Here is a 7,464-nt window from a genome sequence, read left to right as displayed (position 1 = left end):
TATATCTATCTGCACCTTTGCCACATGACTTTGGTGACTCCCCAGAATGAGAGAAGAATACTTCCCCATCACATTAATATTAAGCATGATCATGTGACTTGCTTTGGTCAATAGAACTAAAAGAGAAGGTGAGAGAATGTGACAGTAAGCAGAGCTTTAAATATGCATTTGTAGTTTGGTTTGGTCTCTTTCATTAGAAGAACATGTTTCAAGTAGCTGGTTCAAGGTGAATAAGGTGACATGTGGACCTGATCGGAATACAATCTACAACCTGGAGGCAAATGTGGTCAATCTCAGTAGAGTCATAGTCTACCCAGCAGACACACAAGTGAGAAATAAATGCTTATTTTTTGAGCTGCTGAATTTAGGGTCTCTTTATTATACAGCTACATTGCAGCAAAAGCTGACAAATACATTCAGTAAATGCAGATGTTTGAAAAGTGCAGTTTCTGTGGAAGACATCAAAGGGAGAAATAAAAGAAATAGCCCTCCAAGAATTTTCAGAGGGAAGTTTTCAGAGGGAAAGAGGGAAAAGAGTAAGAAATGGAAGCATGCTAACAAATAGGACAGAGACAGGAGTACTTGATAAAGAGGAAACCAATAATAAGTTCCTACTGGATAAATAAATGTCTGTAATAAACTATAATGTAAGACCTTTCTTAAGAGTATCCCTGGGCCTGCACTTGACATGTTTGAAGATTGTACCAGTGTTCTCTTTCCACCAGCCTGAATAGCCCAGGGAATATTGTCCTTGAGAGGGAGTCCCATCTCTACTGGTTGCTGAGAGGGTCAAGTGGCCAATTGCTTCTCCAATAACTTACCTGAAATGCTGTTCCCAAATATGTCATTAAAAAATAGTGTTGTCAGGCGCCTGGGTGGCTCAGTTGGTTAAACGACTGCCTTCGGCTCAGGTCATGATCCTGGAGTCCGGGATCGAGTCCCGCATCGGGCTCCCTGCTCGGTGGGGAGCCTGCTTCTCTCTCTGACCCTCCCCCCTCTCATGTGCTCTCTCTCTCTCATTCTCTCTCTCTCAAATAAATAAATAAAATCTTTAAAAAAAATAGTGTTGTCCTAAAGAGGGTAGAAAACTAGAAGAAAAAAAATGCCACCTTTATTAATAGCAGGAAGGCAGTCTGGGTCCTGTTTGTAGTGGTTTTCCATAGTACTCTAGTCTTGAGTTGTCTGAATTTCATTCACTCAAACTTGTGGTCTAGCATATATCTCCTGTACTATTATTGGACGTAATTTTCCCTTTGCATTGACTCATGATTTAGGTTTCACTTAAGAGTAAATTTATTTTGCATTCTGGAAGAGGAAATCCAGGCCCACTGTGTCGTAGCGGCAGCTAGCTGTCCTCCAGTATTTCGATCTGTCTATGGCATAGAATTGTTTCTGGGGTTACTCCATCAGGGGCCACATTTCCCAGCTTCCCTTCTTTCCAGCTGTGGCCCAAAGACCAGATCTTGCCAATCAAGCGTGAGTGGAAGTGAAGTGTCCCTGCTGGGCCCACAGTGGTTAGAAGCGTGTGTACATCACACACACATTGACTCCTTCAGCCAGCTGGAAGGGGACCCAGGAACTTCGAGGAGATGGCAGAGCCACAGATGGAAGTTGCTTGGTATGAGAAAAGGCCAACAATCAGGAATGCCCTCCACAGACTTTACCTGAGCAAGACACGAAGGTCATTATGCTCAGGCTTCTGCTTTCTCAAGCTCGTTTGTCAGAGCAGCAGCATCACCCTTACAGCAACAGCTCCAAAAATACTCCGTGAAAATGACGGAGAATTCACTTTTATACCACCTTCCACCTCAGGGGCCGCCCCTGGTAAGGGTACTGCACACTGGTGCTTGGGCGTACAGATACAATGTCACCTCAGCGCTATTTTCCTTCTTGTTCCTTGGCTCTTGAGGCTGGTCAATGGGAGTGTTCATTTTTTTTCTCTTTTTCATGTTTGTCACCCGCTGTTGAGATGTTGCTGACCTTGAAATGCTACCAAATCATGTCAGTGTTCCTTCTGATTCTTGGGAGGACAGCAGTCAAAGCACAAACACTCTGTTATTAATAAAAGGGAGTGACTGACAGGTCAAGCGAGACGTATTTCTCCTCAGCATGCTGTCAAAGTGGCTCATTCTTTAATTGAAAGTGTCCAGCTCTGCATGGTTCTGAAGTGCTCGCCTGGTCTACCGCCAAGCTGTGGTCACTGCTTCTGACCCAACGGGCTCACCCAGAGGGACCTCCAGGAGGAGTCTTCTAGACCCGCCCTGCTGTTTCTTTTAAGTTCCTATTTCGACTTTCAGAAAGGTACCTGAGGAGAAGGATTAAGGGCTGGGACTTTCTCTATCAGGGATACATGACCTAGTAGGGTTTGTCACATTAACCGTTAACATAAAAGTCCTTTTCAGTGTTTCTGGTTGGGGGCCACGTTTTACAATGCATTCAGAGGTGGGGCTGCTTCTCTCTTGTTGGTCTGTGCTCCTCAGGGGCTGTAAAGTCTTTTCCACTAAGTTGGCGGGTGAGTAAAAGGGGACTGTGGGTGGGAGGCCTCCTTCACAGTGATTTTATGATGAGCTTTTTGTAAAATGGTCCCTTTAAGCCAATGTAGGCAGGTAACCAAGATGTACTTAGACCGTCTGGTGAATCTCCCCTTCATTTCCCGGTATTGCCATGACAGGATTTCTGGTGCAGCCCAAGTTCTGTGGGACCTGTTTCTAGCTGTTCTATTATTCCAGAGGCCTTTCTGAATTTTTTCTTCTCCTTTTTTATTTATTTTATTTTTTATTGTTATATTAATCACCATACATCATTAGTTTTAGATGTAGTGTTCCATGATTCATTGTTTGTGCATAACACCCAGTGCTCCATGCAGAACGTGCCCTCTTTAATACCCATCACCAGGCTAACCCATCCTCCCACCCGCCTCCTCTCTAGAACCCTCAGTTTGTTTTTCAGAGTCCATCGACTCTCATGGTTCATCTCCCCCTCTGATTTCCCCCCCTTCATTCTTCCCCTCCTGCTATCTTCTTCTTCTTCTTTTTTTTTTTTCTTAACATATATTGCATTATTTGTTTCAGAGGTACAGATCTGAGATTCAACAGTCTTGCACAATTCACAGCGCTAACCAGAGAACATACCCTCCCCAGTGTCTATCACCCAGTCACCTCATCCCTCCCACCCCACCCCCCTCTCCAGCAACCCTCAGTTTGTTTCCTGAGATTAAGAATTCCTCATATCAGTGAGGTCATATGATACATGTCTTCCTCTGCTTGACTTATTTCGCTCAGCATAATACCCTCCAGTTCCATCCACGTCGTTGCAAATGGCAAGATCTCATTCCTTTTGATGGCTGCATAATATTCCATTGTATATATTACCACCTCTTCTTTATCCATTCATCTTTCGATGGACATCTTGGCTCTTTCCACAGTTTGGCTATTGTGGACATTGCTGCTATAAACATCGGGGTGCATGTACCCCTTCAGATCCCTACATTTGTATCTTTGGGGTAAATACCCAGTAGTGCAATTGCTGGATCATAGGGTAACTCTATTCTCAACTTTTTGAGGAACCTCCATACTGTTTTCCAGAGTGGCTGCACCAGCTTGCATTCCCACCAACAGTGTAGGAGGGTTCCCCTTTCTCCGCATCCCCGCCAACATCTGTCGTTTCCTGACTTGTTAATTTTAGCCATTCTGACTGGTGTGAGGTGGTATCTCATTGAGGTTTTGATTTGGATTTCCCTGATGTCAAGCGATGTTGAGCACTTTTTCATGTGTCTGTTGGCCATTTGGATGTCTTCTTTGGAAAAACGTCTGTTCATGTCTTCTGCCCATTTCTTGATTGGATTCTTTGTTCTTTGGGTGTTGAGTTTGATAAGTTCTTTATAGATTTTGGATACTAGCCCTTTATCTGATATGTTATTTGCAAATATCTTCTCCCATTCTGTTTTTGTTGACTGTTCTTTTTGGTTTTGTTGACTGTTTCTTTTGCTGTGCAAAAGCTTTTTATCTTGATGAAGTCCCAATAGTTCATTTTTGCCCTTGCTTCCCTTGCCTTTGGCGATGTTTCTAGGAAGAAGTTGCTGTGGCTGAGGTCGAAGAGGTTGCTGCCTGTGTTCTCTAGGATTTTGATGGACTTCTGTCTCACATTTAGGTCTTTCACCCATTTGGAGTCTATTTTTGTGTGTGGTGTAAGGAAATGGTCCAGTTTCATTCTTCTGCATGTGGCTGTCCAATTTTCCCAACACCATTTGTTGAAGAGACTGTCTTTTTTCCATTGGACATTCTTTCCTGCTTTGTCGAAGATTAGTTGACCATAGAGTTGAGGGTCCATTTCTGGGCTCTCTATTCTGTTCATTGGTTTCCATGAATTTTTTAAATTCTTCTTTAATTTCCTGGTTGACCCATTCATTCTTTAGTAGGATGCTCTTTAGCCTCCATGTATTTGAGTTCTTTCTGACTTTCCTCTTGTGATTGAGTTTGTTTCAAAGTATTGTGGTCTGAAAATAGGCAGGGAATGATCCCAATCTTTTGGTACCGGTTGAGACCTGATTTATGACCTAGGTTGTGATCGACTCTGGAGAATGTTCCATGGGCACTAGAGAAGAATGTGTATTCTGTTACTTTGGGATGGAATGTTCTGAATATGTCTGTGAAGCCCATTTGGTCCAGTGTGTCATTTAAAGTCTTTATTTCCTTGTTGATCTTTTGTTTAGATGATCTGTCCATTTCAGTGAGGGGGGTGTTAAAGTCCCCCAGTATTACTGTATTGTTGTCAATGTGTTTCTTTGCTTTTGTTATTAATTGCCTTATATAATTGGCTGCTCCCATGTTAGGGGCCTAGATATTTACAATTGTTGGATCTTCTTGTTGGATAGACCCTTTAAGTAGGATATAGTGTCCTTCCTCATCTCTTATTACAGTCTTTGGTTTAAAATCTAATTTGTCTGATATAAGGATTGCCACCCCAGCTTTCGTTTGGTGTCCAGTAGCATGGTAAATGGTTTTCCACCCCCTCACTTTCAATCTGGGGGTGTCTTTGGGTCTAAAATGAGTCTCTTGCAGACAGCATATCGATGGGTCTTGTTTTTTAATCCAGTCTGTTAGCCTGTGTCTTCTGACTGGGGCATTTAGCCCATTTACATTCAGGGTAACTATTGAAAGATAGGAATTTAGTGCCATTGTATTGCCTGTAAGGTGACTGTTATTGTGTATTGTCTGTGTTCCTTTCTGGTCTATGTTGCTTTTAGGCTCTCTCTTTGCTTAGAGGACCCCTTTCAAGATTTCTTGTAGGGCTGGTTTCATGTTTGCAAATTCCTTTAGTTTTTGTTTGTCCTGGAAGCTTTTTATCTCTCCTTCAATTTTCAATGACAGCCTAGCTGGATATAGTATTCTTGGCTGCATATTTTTCTCATTTAGTGCTCTGAATATATCCTGCCAGTCCTTTCTGGCCTGCCAGGTCTCTGTGGATAGGTCTGTTGCCAATCTAATGTTTCTACCATTGTAGGTTACATATCTCTCATCCTGAGCTGCTTTCAGGATTCTCTCTTTGTCTCTGAGACTCATAAGTTTTACTATTAGATGTCGGGGTGTTGACCTATTTTTATTGATTTTGAGAGGGGTTCTCTGTGCCTCCTGGATTTTGATGCCTGTTTCCTTCCCCAAATTAGGGAAGTTCTCTGCTATAATTTGGTCCAATATACCTTCTGCCCCTCTCTCTCTTTCTTCTTCTTCTGGGATCCCAATTATTCTAAGGTTGTTTCGTCTTATGGTATTGCTTATCTCTCGAATTCTGCCCTCATGATCCAGTAGTTGTTTATCTCTCTTTTTCTCAGCTTCTTGATTTTCCATCATTTCATCTTCTATATTACTGATTCTCTCTTCTGCCTCATTTATCCTAGCAGTTAGTGCCCCCATATTTGATTGCACCTCATTAATAGCCTTTTTGATTTCAACTTGGTTAGATTTTAGTTCTTTTATTTCTCCAGAAAGGGTTTCTCTAATAACTTCCATGCTTTTTTCAAGCCCAGCTAGTATCTTTAAAGTCATGATTCTGAACTCTAGATCTGACATCGTACTAACGTCCATATTGAGTAAGTCCCTGGCAGTCGGTACTACCTCTTGTTCTTTTTGTTGAGGTGATTTTTTCCGTCTTGTCATTTTGTGCAGAGGAGAATAGATTAATGAGAGAACAAAATGCTAACAGGGTAACAACATACCCAGAAAATATTCTCTAAACAAATCAGAAAAGACCTGAAGTGGGGGAAAAGAAAGGGAAAGAAAGAGAAAAGAAAGGAAAAAAAAAAAAAAGAAAAAGAAAAAGATAAAAGCAAACAAAAACAGAACAAAACAAAAAAAACCAGAATGTGATCAGATATGATCAGGCTGGTACATAGATCAGTGACACATCTAGATTTTGGGTATATTTTGGTCTGTTAGAAGAAAGCGCCTCCCAAAATTTTAATGAAAGAAAAACTTATATATGTACAAAAATAAGGGTTGATATGATGAAGGGATGGAATATGACTGTAAAGATGAAAATTATAAAAAATTTTGTAAAAGGAATTGATAAGAAGTTGTTTGAAAAAAGTAAGAAGAGGATTTAAAAAAAAAAAAGAAAGAAAAAGGGGGAGGATGTGATCAGGCAGGAGAGTAGAAAAAACCATACACTAGAGATTTAGGGTATATTTTGATCTGTTAGAAGAAACGATCTCAAAATTTTAAAGAGAGAACAACTTATATATATATGCCAAAAATAAGGGTAACTACTATGAAGGGATAGAATATGACTCTAAAAATGAAAAATAAAAATGTTTTTTTAAAAAAGGGATTGATAAGATGTTGGTTGAAAAAGGGAAAAAGAAAAATTCAAAAAAAAAGAAGACTGTTAAAAAAAATTAACTTTGAAAGACTAGAGAATCATGGTAAAAAAGCCATGGATTCTATGTGCAGTGTTCCCCTAGCGCTCGAGTTCTGCCATTCTCACTGATCGGTAAACTTGGTCTTGGCTGGCTGTTCTTGCTGATCTTCTGGGGGAGGGGCCTGTTGCCGTGGTTTCCAAATGTCTTTGCCGGAGGCGGAATTGCCCCGCCCTTGCCCGGTCCAGGCTAAGTAATCTGCTTGGGTTTGCTCTCGGGAGCTTTTGTTCCCTTCAAGCTTTCTGTACAGCTTTGGAGGCCGAGAGTGAAAATGGCGGCCTCCCAATCTCTGCCCCGGAGGAGCCAGGAACTTGGGCCCTGCTCCTCAGTGAGCCCACAGAGAAAAGCAGTCAGTCACTTCCATCTCCCCGGTCTCCGGCTGCACTCCATGCTCCCCAGCCTGTGACCGAGCGTTTCTATCTCTGGCACACGACCCCGTGTGGAGTCTCCAAACCCAGCAGATCCCTGCGGTGCACTCCCTCACCGCTCCTCCTGGGGGAAGAAGGTGAGTCTCCCGGATCTGCCGCTTGTTGGGTCCCTGCTGGAGGAGC

The sequence above is a fragment of the Mirounga leonina genome, unplaced genomic scaffold, assembly GCF_011800145.1.
Source record: "Mirounga leonina isolate KUSES-001 unplaced genomic scaffold, KU_Mleo_1.0 Mir_94, whole genome shotgun sequence".
Lineage (NCBI taxonomy): Eukaryota > Metazoa > Chordata > Mammalia > Carnivora > Phocidae > Mirounga > Mirounga leonina.
Note: the sequence above shows the minus strand (reverse complement) of the source record.